The sequence below is a fragment of the Canis aureus genome, chromosome 28 (genome assembly GCF_053574225.1).
Source record: "Canis aureus isolate CA01 chromosome 28, VMU_Caureus_v.1.0, whole genome shotgun sequence".
NCBI classification, from domain to species: domain Eukaryota; kingdom Metazoa; phylum Chordata; class Mammalia; order Carnivora; family Canidae; genus Canis; species Canis aureus.
The window spans coordinates 13,821,525-13,837,035 of NC_135638.1; the positions used below are offsets into that span (position 1 = coordinate 13,821,525).

Below are 15,511 nucleotides of genomic sequence, written 5' to 3' on the forward strand. Positions count from 1 at the left end.
GGCTTTCATCTACGGAGCGTGAGATTTCATCAAATCACAGTAGAAACATACATTTTTATTCCTTGAGATTGATTACACCAGGATAGCTCTAATCTTTAATGTTGCTTGGATGTGACCAGACTTCATCAAGTCCTTTAAAGTCCACTCAGTAAAACACAGCTCTGAATCTTAAATACTGGAAAGCAGGACCTGTTTTGGGAGGGACTGTGCTCTCGAAGCACGGTTGGTAAATGCGTTACTCGCATGATTTTCAAAATATCACCTCAGTTTTTTGCACATGTGATGTAATGTCACGAATACTAAGCAGGTAGCATTGAGGATCATACAGAACTATGACCGTTGAAAGTGCCAGACAGCTGCCCGTTGACAAGGAGGGGCAGAGGCATGAGGAACACGGCATTCGGCTCCTATTGAGCCTCTCAACCTTTCCAGAAGGCATTACCCCCACCCCCGCACCAAAAGCTAAATATTTTTCAAGAATTGGGTTCTCCTACATATTTTTCTTTCAAGGCTCACAAGTGTCCCTTTTGACCCATTCCTAACCATAAACGGTGCAGTCATATGTCCCTCACATCCACAGAAAATGAAACAACTTGAAAATTAACATTTGCAGTTGTAGGGAAACATGGCTACAAATCTGAAGGAGTCGCATTGTGTCTCCTGCAGTCTGTATTCTCACTCAATTTCTAATTGACCCTTGCTCTGTAGGCAATCTAAACAAAATAAAATTCTCAACTTTAAAAAAAAAAAGGTCTTTCTGCTGTCTGTTGCAGATCACTTTGGGAAGAATGTGATCTCAATCAATAGGAGTTCTTAAAGAGTGTGTTCCTATATTGAAGATAAAATAGCTTGGAAAACAGAACTGGTAGTTAGGAGGGAGGAGCTTGGGTGTTGTGCTGCTCGCTGATCACAGGAGGTCCTTTGACCTCCTCCCATGTGTCCAGGGCCAGGTCCAGGGCGGTGGGAGCCTGGCTTTCTGGCCATATCCTATCTCTCTCCCCCTGGTGGAGAGTCTCCCTTCTCGCAACATGTCCAAAGAGAATTCAGTAACCTGGACTTCCCTTACATATGACCAGGTTGGATGGAGAAAACCAAGAAGATGTAGAACTGTATTGCCTTCTTCCCAACTAGGAAGGCCCAATAATCTGTGAGGTTAAAAGGAAATAAAAGCCCATTTTTTGCTTTTGAAATATTCAACTCATGTTTACAAAATGCTTATTGTTACTATATTAAATTTCAATATTTTTCTAACCACAGTAATGGATGTGAAAACATTAGGTCATTCCTCTCACCAAGGGATCAGATGATGGTGTACTATATTTTTACATTTATATTTTCATATTTCAACTATTCTCTATGCAAACAAATGAAAAAATACATGAAGCAGAGCTGATACAGTCATAAATAAGCTAGGCTGGCATATGTATTGCCCACATTTGCTACTCTAAGAATGTTGGTTCATTGTCTATTGGCTAACTTTTTCTGGAGAGGGGGGTCAGTTATTGGATAACCACTTAGAAGTCTATTGGATGTCCACTTAGAAGTGACAGTTGTGATATGCTGTCCCAAGACCTATCCTATATAGCATTCAGTAAGCTTTCTTTTTCATTATTTAAGAAACACACTTTTCTTCACTGGATAGGTGCTCTGATGGAGAATAGGAATCTGATGAAATGAGTTCTTAGCTATTACTAGTGGCTGTGGGGCCTTCCTGCCTCACTCATCAGATCATGGCAAACTCCATTTAGCAGTGATGAAGAGCTGCAGCCCTTGGGCTCACCTGAATGTGGTACCCAGAGGCAAGGTTATCACCTCGCCTCTGGACAAGCAAGTGGCCAGGTCAACACATCTACTAAGAAACAGGTTTTCACAGCTTTTCATTGATATGTGTGATGTTTCTGGGCTCAGAATTTTCTATATTGAGTCACTCCTTCTGTTGCCACCCTCGTAAATACAGGGAGACATTATTATGTTGGAATTATGCTACTTGCATTTCCTTTGGAATTATGCCCAGCTGAGCTCACCGAGTCTGCTGTTGGCTTCCTTTGATCTCAAAAGTGAAACCACACCAGTTTGCAAGTGTGCTCCAGTATCCACACCCAAGACGGAGAGCTTCTGCTTCAGTCATTCCTCCAGCGTGTGGTGAAACTATACAAACAAGAAACGATTTCTTTGTGTACACATGGTATCAACCTGAGGACAATATGGCCCTGAGTAGCAGATGTCACATCTAGAAGTGACCCAGTGACAAACATATCTGCCATAAAGGATGTTGCTCTGTTTGGTTGTCAGTCTTATTCTTTATTAACCCTGGTCAAAATCAGACAGAAGTCCCTCCATTTGCAAAAATCAGTTGGTGGCTTGAGGATGGCTTTTACTCTTCATTAGGAGGTCTTGTCTTCATGTCATCAAATCTCCAGATGTCCTATTTGGTTTCAGAAGAACCAATCTTAATGAGGGGCAGGGGGAAACTTCCCAGACTAGAAATTTTAAAACAATGAGTTTTTCTGAGCCTATGGCTGAAACTTGAAGTCCAAATATATTTGTTGCTTCTTTATTTCCCAGACCCTGAGTAATTTAATTATGTTGATTCTCATTATCCACATAAAGGAAAAACGCAGGCCTTTTCTTCAGCCTACCTGGGCTAGAAGTAAAACAGGATATTTTGTCCAGCTGTGGTAGTGCTGAGTATGATTGTCATTGTGTTATACGAAAGCCAGGTTTTATATCTCACAGAGCAGAAAGAATTATGAGCATCTTAAAAATCATCTGGTCATCCACATTCTTTAAAAGTTGGGGAAATAAGGTTTTCTTTAAAGCTGAGAGTCTGAGTTTGAATAATGGACTTAAACACTTTTTAAAAGCTGATTTTTCAAATTTTGCCACATTTTCATTTGTAAGGCAGCACTTAAAATTCATCGAGCCCTACTTTATTTGCTGATGTGCTAATAGTCTTCCTTCTTGTTCGAGAGGAAGAGATGCTACTTTCTGCTCCATCCTATGAAACACACCACCTGCTTCACCAAGCTGGAATGTGGTATTTTTCCACCAAGGAGTGCACTTGTTTTTGCAGTTAGAATGCAGCAGTGGTGTTTAAAGACTACACTGATGATAGCAAAAGATCAAAGGTGGAAGGTGATAGCAGGTGGCAGCTTAGGGGATGATCAGTGCAACTAGTGTGGTGCATGTCTGTGTGCAGAAGCATAGGAACCCAGTGAAAACCCTAGAGTTAGGGAAAAAATTAAAAATCCAAGGCAGTCATAGTTTCATATAAATCTGGCCATTCTAGGTGAAGGAGGGGAGGCCATTGTTGCTATAGTCAGAATTAAGATCAAGGACGCTTAATTTAATGGATAGAACAACTCATCTTTGTTTTCTTATTCCTGTAACTTTGGACACGAAAAACAAATGAACATATTTTAAGCAAATTTAGTGAGAAAGAAAAAAATTAGCAACCCTACAATGAGAACGATGGTATCTAATTATAATATTCTTTCCTTGACCCTTGAGAGCTTTATTTCTCTTAGTTGACTGAAATTACTCCCAAGCAATGTTCTGTGTTATCTAAGGGTACATATAAGATCAAGGCTGGGTCCCCCATGATTGCACTAAAGACTCTGCAGTTGAGCTGGTGTTGGTTGGAGGTTGTGGACTTGAGAATGCAATGTTGTGTCTTGTCTGAGTTTCTTGTTCCTCTTTGTTTACTGTGCTCCCCAGAGCTGTAGCATCACAAGCCAGTAGTGCTGGGGAACAGCATGGATGTCAGCTTTAAAGGCACTGATAATTCCGTTAAATGACAAGGTGGATCCTCAAGCTTGAAACTCCCACAGCAGGCAACTGGTCTATTGTTGAAGGGTGGGGTCTTATACACCTAGCCTTTGCCTGCCCCAATGGGAAGCCTTTGATTTTTACAGCTTGATCATGTTACTTACAGTTACATCCCCGTAGCATTTTAACAGGAAAAGTCATAAACCTTAGTGGTCACTAGCTGGATGCCTGCAATGGTGATCGGAAATAAGAATTAGTAAAAAAAATGTTTGTCCTTCTCCGATTGACTTATTTCACATTATATGGTCTCATTCTTTTGGGGAATGTAAAAATAGTGAAAGGGAATAAAGGGGAAATGAGAAAAAATGAGTGGAAAGTGTCAGAAAGGGAGACAGAACATGAGAGACCCCTAACTCTGGGAGACGAACAAGGGGTGGTGGAAAGGGAGGTGGGCGGGGGGCTGGGGTGACTGGGTGATGGGCATTGAGGGGGGCACTTGATGGGATGAGCACTGGGTGTTAGGCTATATGTTGGCAAATGGAACTCCAATTAAAAAAATATGTAAAAAAATTTTAAAAAAAGAATTAGTAAAACAAAACAAAGCAAAAGCTACAAAACCACAAAAAATCAAGGGGTAGGGCAGCCCTGGTGGCTTAGAGGTTTAGCTGCCTTCAGCCCAGGGTGTGATCCTGAGGACCCGGGATCAAGTCCCACATCGGGCTCCCTGCGTAGAGCCTGCTTCTCCATCTGCCTGTGTCTGCCTCTCTGTCTCTGTGTCTCTCATGAATAAATAAATAAAATCTTAAAAAAAAAAAATCAAGGGGTATATTACAGCCTATATACATTGGTCCATGATGAAGTTTTCACCCTAATGGACAACCTTTTGTTTTGTGTAATACCTATATCTTTGGTGTTAAAATGGCTTTCCTTTTATGGAATCATGGTGATAGATAGAAGGTTGTTCTTAATATTTAGATTGTGGGCAACTTAACACATTAACAATTTCATGTTAGGTCCCAATTTTTTTTTTAAAGATTTTGAGGTCTTGAAATTCCAAAGTCTGTAAACTAAAGGAAAGAACTGTTCCCTAAAAGTCAAGAGACTTGGATTCTTATACTCTATTGACTGCATACTGTTGGTAAACAAAAATCTCCATTTTGACATCTGTTTTCATAAATATTTTAGACACTTGGACCAATTGAGCTCTTAAACTCTCTTCCAGAATGGATAGTCAAGAAACATTGGGATTCATTATCAAATAATGCCTTGTCTCAGGAGAAATCAGCATTTATCTTAGAGTTCAGGTCTACAATGGAAAGATAAATCCAATTAAACCTAAAGCAATTTAGGTTAATGTGTTAAGCACGTGTAACACATTATTATAAGTATTTACTTGTGACTTTTAATATGTATTATTGAATAACATCCTACAACTTGGAATGTTAATAGTAACTTCCAGGTTTTATTTATTTATTTTTTTAATAAGAATCAAATTTTTTTTTCAAAGAAGCAAATGGTTATGCCACTTAACAACACAGATTTTGGAGCAGTCAAAATTAATTTCTTTCAATGAATTATTAGTATCATCACCAAAACCCAAGTGCCTTTCTACCCACAAGAGGTATTTGGAAATATCTAGGAGGCAGTTTTGGTTGTGCGAAATAGTTCAGCAGAGTGAATAACTCTCCTGCCCCAAATGCCAATGAGAGACGCTGGCTGGTTTCATATTTATGATACAATGGTGGAATAATATTGGACATAACATGATTATTACATTAACTACACAAATACTGTACACCAATATCATTGTAAAATACTGAAGATAAAATATTGTTTAACCTCAAACGAGCCTTACTGTGAGTCAGAACACTGTTCCGATGCAGTCTTTTGAGGGATTTTATTTCATTTTATAGCTTAACATAATGTGAAAGCGTATTTTCCATGTTCCAGTCAGTCCTGGGTATATTTGGCTGATAGTTTGAAGAAATAAAATCTTCCTGCAGCCTTCAGTTATTAAAATAGAACCAACCACCCACTCATTTTATTACGTTCAGTGGAATGTTTTTGAATGACAGTCTAAGTATTTTAATTGGTCTCTGGCTGATTTATAACCCCTTGTTTTATGTTTCACATTTTATATCTCAAAATTACAAGTTACAGTCCCATTTTTATACTGTGCCATTTAAACAGAGCAAACAGCATTTTTTAAAAAGGAAAAGGCAAGTTCCATTCAGAAACCCAAGGGTTATTCATTTGCATTGTCTCCACATTTTTAGGTGCTGGTGCTTTCCCGTCTGTCCCTGATGAGTATCTCTCATGCTATTCATAGAAGTTCTGTGTGTTGAGATGGGGGGTGGGCCGGGGAAGAGGAGCGGTTCCCCCAAGTCTGGATTCTCTCTGCAACCTGGAAATAAGATACGGCACCTCATCTCCTGGTTTTGAACACAGACTCACTCACCCTGTGTTCACGCTGTATACTTCCATCCCCATGCAAGGCTTCATGCTCCATGCATGTATTCTGTGGCTCTTCGCTTTTGTTTTCATAAACTTACATGCAAAAGTTCCTTGGAATTCCACTTATTGGACCATAGGGACCAGAGAGGGAAAACAGTGCTAGTTCTTCCTCCAATCCTAAGCCTTGAGTCATGCCACACTTGCATCATTTTACATATCTACCATCACCGCTTCACTTATTCAGAATGGTAATTACACATCCACTTGTCGGTTTGTGCCCAGGCACAGCTTTGTGTGTGTCCAAACAGAAGCAGAATCCGCAATTAACTGTACTTGTTTGCAAGGACCTTGGGAGTTTTGCTGTTTGACCGCCTTTATCTAGGCGCTTTGGTTTTATGTTGTATAGCTTTCTCTCCGGGAGAAGGTGAGCATGTTAGGAAATTAAAATAACTTTTCTGTTCTTTCAGTGTGATATCTTGCTTCCCTAAAGAGTTTTTTTCTTCTGAAGAATATATTTATATTGGGTGGTTGGCTCTTTCTGGGCTGTTTCCAAGAAAGATTTTTGAAACGTGGAACTATACGATGAACAGCAGTTTTCTTTGACAATCAACTTGCTCTGATGGTTTTCTTGCTTAATTACATCAGAATCAAACTCTGAATTATTACTATACGGGTATATTTCTTCAGAAGGCTAAGAGAATTGGAGAAACTCAAGCTTCTGCCCTAAAAGTACTTGTATTGGAAAGAAACAGGTCATCCAAGCACAAAAGTCCAAACACACCAAAACAGTGTTAAGAATTCCTTAGCAGTAATACGTTTCTCTTCCTCTGCGGTGTGCATACATCTTGTCTATTTGTGTTTGCACTGCTTAAACCCCCTCAGTTTTGTCAGTGTGCTACTGCTCAGTTTTGTCCAAGTGATGTCAATTTTCTTCCTATTTGCTTCCAGTATAGATTTCAGATGCTGTCTATGTAATGATTCCTACCCAGTTGCGACACTCATTATGATGGCTTTGCCACATTAGTTGAAATTCTTCCACTTTCTTGTTTATGTTGGATATTATCCAATGCACTTAGCACATAGGAACAAATCACCCTTCTTTCACTGATTAAGAGATGACACTGCGTTGTCTCAGATAACCAGTTCCCTTTTCCCTGCCAAATCGAAACAAGTAACTCTTCTCAGTTTTCATCCTGGCACATAGAAAGCAATCAATAAAAAGAATGAACGAGACCTCCTTAATTTACTGTGGTGGCCTATATTGCTCATGATCCTTTTTTGCTTATTGTTATTTTCTTCTCATTTATGCATTTAATTGTTCTTTTTATTATAATGCAGGATACAGTCATTTTAAACAATTTGTATAGATAAGCAGAAGAAACAAAACAAAATGTGCCCATAAACCAGTCATTAGATGGTAACTACTATTAACACCTTGATGTGCATTTTTCTGTTCATTCCTTTAGACTTAGGTATACAAAGAATACTTATTCCAAGTAATAGTTTTATATGACATGTAATTTTAGAACTTTTAAGATACGTATTGTAATTAATACATTGCAGACAAATTTTGTGAATATCTACATTCATCTAGGACATAAATTTAATTTTAATTATATCATATGTATATACTATTTTTATTTAACCAATACCCTAGTGGCCATTTTGGTTGTTTCCATTTATGTATTATCACAAACAGAATTATAATTTACTGAACTGGTTATCGACTGCAGTATAACAAGTTATCCCAAATTCCTACTGGTTTAAAACAATACAAATCAGTTTCTGTAGGTCGGGAATCTGGGGATGGCTTGGCTGAGTCCTCTGCTTCAAGAGCTCTCACAAATCTTCAGTTAAGGTATTGGCCAGGGTGGGATCTCATCTAAATGCTTGACCAGGGTTACTTGTACTTTAAGCTCATGTGATTGTTGCAGAATTCACTTCCTCAAAGGCTATTGGACTGAGGGCCTCAGTTCCTAGCTGACTGTTAGCTGGAAGTGACTCTCAGGTCCTTACCGTGTGGGCCTTCCCAGCGTGCCAACTTGCTTCAGCAAAGCCAAGAAGAAGACTCCTTCTTCACTCCTGATGTGTTAAAAGGATATCATGCACTTACTTTGCCAGAGAGAAGGTCTGCCAGCAAGACAAAAGTCAGGACCTTAGGTAGCCTAATCAAAGAAGCGATGCACCATCAACTTTGCTGTGTTCTGTTTTTCAGAAGCAAAGTACTAGGCCAGCCCACTTCAAGGGGAGGAGGTTATACAAGGGCATGAATACCAGGAGGTAGGGATCATTGGGAGTAATTTTAGAGTACACCACCAGGGTTAACTGTCCTGTAGCTAAGCCATGTGCACACTCTTACATATTTCTAACTGATAAACCTGAGAAAAAAATATTCCTGATATGCGGGGGGCCCGGGCGGGGGCGGTGATGTCTATTGCCAAATTGCTTTGCAGAAGTTGTTCGAGTTTGCATTCCCAACAGCGCCTGCGCTTCCAGAAAACCTGAGCAGTTCTGTTTAAAATCTTAGTCTAATAGACGAAAGAGGTACCACTTTGAATCCCTTTCCTTTGACTTTCATGGTGTTGAACTTTCCAGCATTCCTGCTCAGTGGCCTTTTCTTTTCTGTCTCTTTTCTCTACTCTTCTTTCTAACCCCATATAAGATGATGCCCAAGGGGTCTGCTCATCAGCCTAGTTTTTCTTTTCCCAGTCATTCAGCAAATGTTCAAGGGCTGACAATGCCCCATACCTTCGGTGAGGTCACCTACTCCAAGGTCAGGCACCCCTACTGTGAGCTGATTGTCAAGCAAAAGTCCAACTCGGCCCTTTCCCTGGATTTTGTTCCCACGTTCCAACCACCTGCAGATGTACCTACATGGATGTGCCAGACATACCTCGGACTTAACCTGTCCACTTGATCACATCTTTGCCTTGGCTCTTTACTCCCCACATGTGCTTCCCTTCCTAGCTGTTCCTTGCTGCCTTCCTGACAGTACTGCCACCATTCTTTCAGTCCAGATGACTATACACAAAAAACTCATCCCTGGGAGCCAGCACAGAGTAAGGAAGAGTTTGGAGGTATAGGCAGTAGTCACTTTGGGAGTAGTGGAGTTCAGTGATCCACATGCTCCAATGAATCAGTCTGCTAATAGGACTATGGTTCCCACAACCTAGATTCAGTAGTCATCTCTCTACTAACACTGAGCCACGAAGGTTCTGACATTTCCTGTGCCTGGGATAGCCTGCTCCTTTGATAATATATAATTCTGGGCCCTGCATTTCTCCCCTGCTCTGACTGGTGATGGAAATCTCTTTCCTCCTCTTGGGAAGATTTTGCTGTTTGTTTTTGCTTAGGGATCTCCAGGGACAGGGACTGCTCTAGCTACAAACACACTATTATTCCACTTCACCTCTACATATATTCTTCTGTCACAAAGGTGGAGTGGGAACCAAGGTCTTTCTTCGCTATTCTCTTTTACCCAAAAGTGCAAGGAGGCTTACACATGGAAAATACTCTTATATTCCTCACTCTCATTTTAATTGTTTCTTTTCTTTAAGATTTTGTTTATTCAAGGAGACACACAGAGAGAGGCAGAGGCACAGGCAGAGGGAGAGGGAGAAGCAGGCCCCTCACAGGAAGCCTGATGCAGGACTTGATCCTGGACCCCAGGAGCATGCCCTGAGCGAAAGCCGACGCTCAACCACTGAGCCACCCAGGCATCCCATTTTAATTCTATTTCACCTGAATATATTGGGCAGAGCAATACCTTTATCTCCCAATGGGCTGAAAGATCTCATGCATATACTAAACCAGCTCCACTTCAACTTGCAATGCTCTGCTCTGGCGCCCACTTTTCCCGCCTCACCCCCAACCTCATGCTGCATGAGTTCTTCTCTTCATTCATTTCCCTCCACCCTGACACATGGGCCTTGTGATGTACATCTTCTTTTTCCCTCTTCACAAGGGTCTCTCAACCTGGATTTTTAGTTCATCCTTCCTTCGTTGTCTGCAGCACCTTCTATGTTTCCTCCTATCTTAGTCCTTCCCCTTTCCTTTGAGGATCCCACAGCATCCTCCAGTAGTCTTACTTCCACGCCCTCAGAGCTTGCCCAGTATGCCCAATGTGCTCCTCACTGAAGCCTGCACCTCATCCTCTCACCTGGGATTTTGGCACCTGCCATTAGCTGCTCTTCCTGCTTCTCCATGCTGGCATTCATCCAGGAGGCTCCTGCCACACCGATCTTTCTTTAGGGTCCTTGTCACCTGGTCAGTTCCTCACCCATAGTTTCCCATTTCCCACCATTGTTTTTTTTTTTTTTAAGTCTATAAATGGACCCCATCTTATGTATGTATGCATGTATGTGATTTTCATTTCCTGTAACTTTCTGACACACTGTCATCACTGTTCATCACTGTCTTTTGCCCATGGTTCTTCCTTCGCTCATCCCTTTCAAATCTTCCTTCCCCCTAATTGATCTAATGTCCCGCCCATCCCCGAAGTTCAGCTCAAGGCCCATCTACTCTCACTCCAGCCCAGGGATCCTTCACCCTAACCACATGATAGCATCACCGCAGTATTTCTCAAATAATACTTAACCTGGGCCTGATCCTGAAACAATTGAAGACTGAACTCTTGGGTGAGACTCAAGCAGCTTTCTTTTTTATGTATTTCCCCCATGTGATACTAATGCACACTAACCAATGAGAATGACAACTGCTAACTGAATACAATCCATGGGCAATGCTGTGGCTCTTAGAACCAGCCCCATACAGTTTCATCCTCTTTCCCACCTCGTTTGCTTTTATTCTCTGACCAGAAGCTGATACGTGTGCTCATCGGTGAATATCTGTTGACTGACAAGTCACTTGATTTTAACATACAAATAGCACATTCATAAAAATTTATCCTTCATCTGTTTCTTCTTGGCAGCCTTTGTTGAGTCTGGTAATCTATATCCTCATCAGAGACAGAAGCCAGCCTTGGGATAATGGCAAAAGCTTTGGAGACACTCACTTTGTTATATTCACCCAGTGTTTAATCGTTGAAGCCAAACCACATGGGTTTGGGGGTTGGGAGGTTATTATTTCTGATCTTTGCAGTATTCTTGGTATTTACCATCTTTAACAATCCATTTTTATTTAGCCAATGACAATATTTTGTCTAAATTTACAATATACTCTACCTATCTAAATATGGTAGCTAAAATTAGACATGATGATCAAGAGCCAGTTGCTCTGCCACCAGAGCCTGACCCAGGGACGCTGAGACCCTCTCAGAAGTATGCCTTGGTGTCCATGCTGTGTAGCTCCTCACAGTAGGCCAGTTTTTAATCATCTCTTCACTTTACAATTATCATCAAAATGCCTTTTTACTCTTTCACAGAATCACTCGGGTTTCTTCCTAATGAGTGTTTTTGGACTGTGTTTACTTATGGTTTCCCTTGGGTTTAGCATGGTGTCATTATATGGGAAAGCTCAGTAACTGAAGCCAGTGGGGCACAGAATATTATTTCATTTTACTTTAACACTTTGTAATGCTTTGAAGTACATCATTCTCCAAACAACGGCAATTTTAATTTTAAACAATTTTTAATGAAAACTTACTTTCAGAAGTTCATATTTATTCAAAGTCAGCCAGCAGTATTTCAGAGTAGAGGTCCCTTGGAGATCTGCTTTAAGAATAAAAATGGGCAGCGGTGAGTATCTTAGTTGTTTTTAAGTGGGTATTTTTAAATTACTTAAGGGTGCTTGACATTATTTTTATCAGTTAAAATTGTTTTAGCAACACGTAGTAGAAACTTCAGTAAGAGTCGCTTAAACAAATTCATTTTTTTCTCCTCTGCGTAATAAGAAGTCTTAAAGAAACCACTTCATAGCTTATAGAGTAACTCAGGATGTCATAATAGGCCCGTGCTCCTTGTGATTTTACCCTCCACCTTCCCCCATAGGTGGCTGTCATCCTCCTAGACCTAACATTCTTTCTGTAGTTTCTGACATTGCGCTTGTTTCCTGACAGAGGCTAGAGAAAAGGCCGAGCAGAAAGGGAAGAGTTATTTGCTTTTTTTATTTTTATTTTTTAAATTTTTTCAAAGATTCTATTTATTTTTTTTTGAGAGAGAGAGAGAGAGTATGAGCAAGGAGGGAGGAGCAAAGGCAGATGCAGACACGCCACTGAGCAGGGAGCCCAGCCCGGGACTCGATCCCAGGACCCCTAGATCATAACCGGAGCTGAAGGCAGTTGATTAACTGACTGAGCCACCTAGGTGCTCTGAGTTTGCTTTTTTTTAAAGGCCTTCACTGAAGGCCACCTTGTGCCTTCCAATCATATCTCATAGGACAGAATTGTCACTCAGCCACTCCTACAGCCTGGGAAGTGTACTTTCTGAACTGGGAACATCACCATCCCAAATATGCCAAACATTCTGATAGTAAGAAAGAAGGAGAAACTGGTTATAGAATTGGCAGTGTCTGCCATTCTATTTCAATGATTATTTTAATTCTTTTTCATAATTTGTTGTTAAAAGTTATGAATTTAATGGTCTTAAAAGACAAGAAGGGCTATTAACTCAAGACCAGCATATGTGAGATTTTTATAAATTATAAACAAGTTGGGTTCAACTGAGCAGTTTTACTCTATTGGTTTTCCTTTTTTATGTTTATAGTAGTATTCAGCTATTTTAATTGTTCCAACACTTTTTAAATATCTTGTCACTGCATCTGTACGAAATACTGATTATTGTCATGCATGGAATTTTATTAATAAAAATAAAATGTGTCATAAATTCATGCTGCCTGGTGTTTTGATTTTGAAATTTGCAAATATACTTGAAATCCTGCTAATATGGGAAAATAGGAACCTGCTGAATCATTATGGCTTCAATATGGCAGAGAAACTGTGTATCCCCCTCCCCCCACACTCCCATCAGAGTGGGCATTTTTAGATGAAAAGTTTATTATAATTAAGATAATTTTATAAAAGATATTAATTCCTTTATAAGTTTTTTTCTTCTTTCTTCACAACATCCTGGTGGTACTCATTGGTCATTCTCTGTCACAAACTCCATTGTGAAGCACAGACCTCAGAAATTGGAGGGAGGGAAGGCAAAACTGAGCTGTGATTGTTGTCAGCAGAAAATATACTGGGAAGGAGTGAACACAAGGCAGTAAAAATTTGTCTTAATTTAAAAGAAAGAAAAGAGAAGGGAAGGGAAGGGAAAAAGGGAGGGAGTGAGGGAAGGAAGGAAGGAAGGAAGGAAAGGAAAGAAAAGGAAAAAAACTAAAATTAGATGAATCAGCCATTCTCATTGAGTCAGCAGAAATACATTTTTATTCATTTAATTTCTGCTGATCTCATTATGCACAGTTTATAAGAATATAGGTGCATGTGTAAAATGCAGTTACCCTCCACGTGATGCCACGGCTGTGTTTATTGAAAGTTTAGCTTAGGAAGCTCTTTCATCTTCTGACGGTTGTGGGGTGTGTGTTATTCTTTCTCTGAGTAGGAACATCTGGGGTGCTGATGACATGTTGGTGACATGATTAGACCTTTATCATTATTTACAGAGAGTGAAGGTATGTGAGCGTGCGTGCACGTGTGCAAATGTGCATGTACACACGTGCTCCCATGTGCATAATTTTTAAGGAAAGGGGGAGGTAAAAAGCAAAAGAATCTGGCAACATATCTGAAAAAGGTGTTCAGAATTGCCTGATTTCCTTGGATGCTATCCCAGAAGCTTCTCATCAGATGAACTAGCACACCGCACACAGCAGATGTAAAATAGAGCTCAGAATCTTTTCTCTACATGAGGTTATTGCAATGGTTCAAATATTTGCTGTAATCTTTGCAGTTAAAGTGTATACTATCCACCTCTACTTCAGTCACATTTATTCAATAAAAACAAGTCTCTTCTGTTCTTTAGTATATTTTACTTCTGTATTTAAGAACTAAAGGGAACTTATTAAAAATGTGTTCTTTTTGTATAATAATAATCCGGAGCCTTACCTATTCATTTATTGATTTAAAAATCTTAATCTTTTGGGCCATAAGTGCATGGGTTTATATTATAAGACCATTTTTGTAAAGGCAGCTCTTATTATAGGGTTAAGACTTTTTGCTTTAGGAGACATGGCATCGCTGCTTAGCCTTTTGGCTAAGATCAAGTGTAGTATCTGTTCTTATCAACTTGGGAGACATGGCTCTCAGTGAGTCCAGTCTGTGACCCAGTATAAGAATCTCCATCATAACATCCAGGACAAGCTAATGGTCACTCAGTCTCTGAGCTTGTCTATTTATTCAGAGTTTATGACTTTTCAAGACCAGCTCATTCCTTTTTAAGACAAAGTTCTGATTTTTATAGATTTTTCTTCATGTTAACTTCAAATTGTCTTCCATGTAACTTCAGTGGTTGGTTCTGGTTCTGCTCTATGGAGCGACCCCAAATTACCCCTCTTCTATGTAAGTTACTCTAATATTTGAATGTAACTATTATATGCTTTCTAAATATTTTCTTCTCCAGACCAAAAATCTCCATAAAAGTTCAAAGCAGGGCAACAGTAGTGTATGGAGGTGTGGCAGGGCATTTTTCAAGTAAAGGCCAGTGGGCCCCTGACAGACACAGAAGTTGTATGTCTTAAGAGTTGACCAGATAGGTGAATGCAACTCAGCACCTAGGCAGCTCACATAAGAAGGGGGTTTAAATGCAACGCCACATATATAGATGTGCGTGTATAAACAAGGACTAGTATAATAGTTCCTCCCTCTGCTGAGATAACCTAGAAGTAACAACACTCTGGTAGCAACAAGCATACCTCACACCCAGATGGTGGTTTTCAATACCATCCTCCAGTGAAAGGAACCGGGTCAACGTTGAAAAAATGACTGATTCTAGAACCAAGGAAAGAAATATACAAGATGAGCCTAAAGAATCTTGTCAGGCCAGGAAGTAAAGAATTTAAAAAAGCACATTGCTGGGTGCATGTCAGAGACCAAAGGATCCAACAGAAAGAGCTTCTAATGTCCAAAGCTGAGACTATTCTAAACAACAAAATAAAATAGTATTGGATTATAACTCAAAGCATAGAATAAGTATCCATGAGCTCATATAGATATAAATGAACAATCTGAGAAATAAATTATAGAGGAGAAAATCTCTTGTGCAAAAGAATTCCAAATAATTTACATAAATGTTTACACTTCAAGAGCATAGGGCATAAATCCACTCCTTCAGTGTTGGTTGCTCTTAGTGACTCCTTCCAATGAGTACAGTGTTAAGGAAGAAAAGTAACTTTA

At 39.9% G+C, this 15,511-nt stretch overlaps 1 protein-coding gene and 1 pseudogene across 5 annotated transcripts in view; both read left to right on the forward strand.

Annotated features, from left to right (window-relative positions):
- Positions 1-15,511, forward strand: part of ZNF704 (zinc finger protein 704) — a 253,690-nt gene that overhangs the window by 71,820 nt on the left and 166,359 nt on the right. The gene's annotated exons all lie outside the window — the stretch shown is intronic.
- LOC144300683 (U2 spliceosomal RNA) lies at positions 14,353-14,459 on the forward strand (annotated as a pseudogene).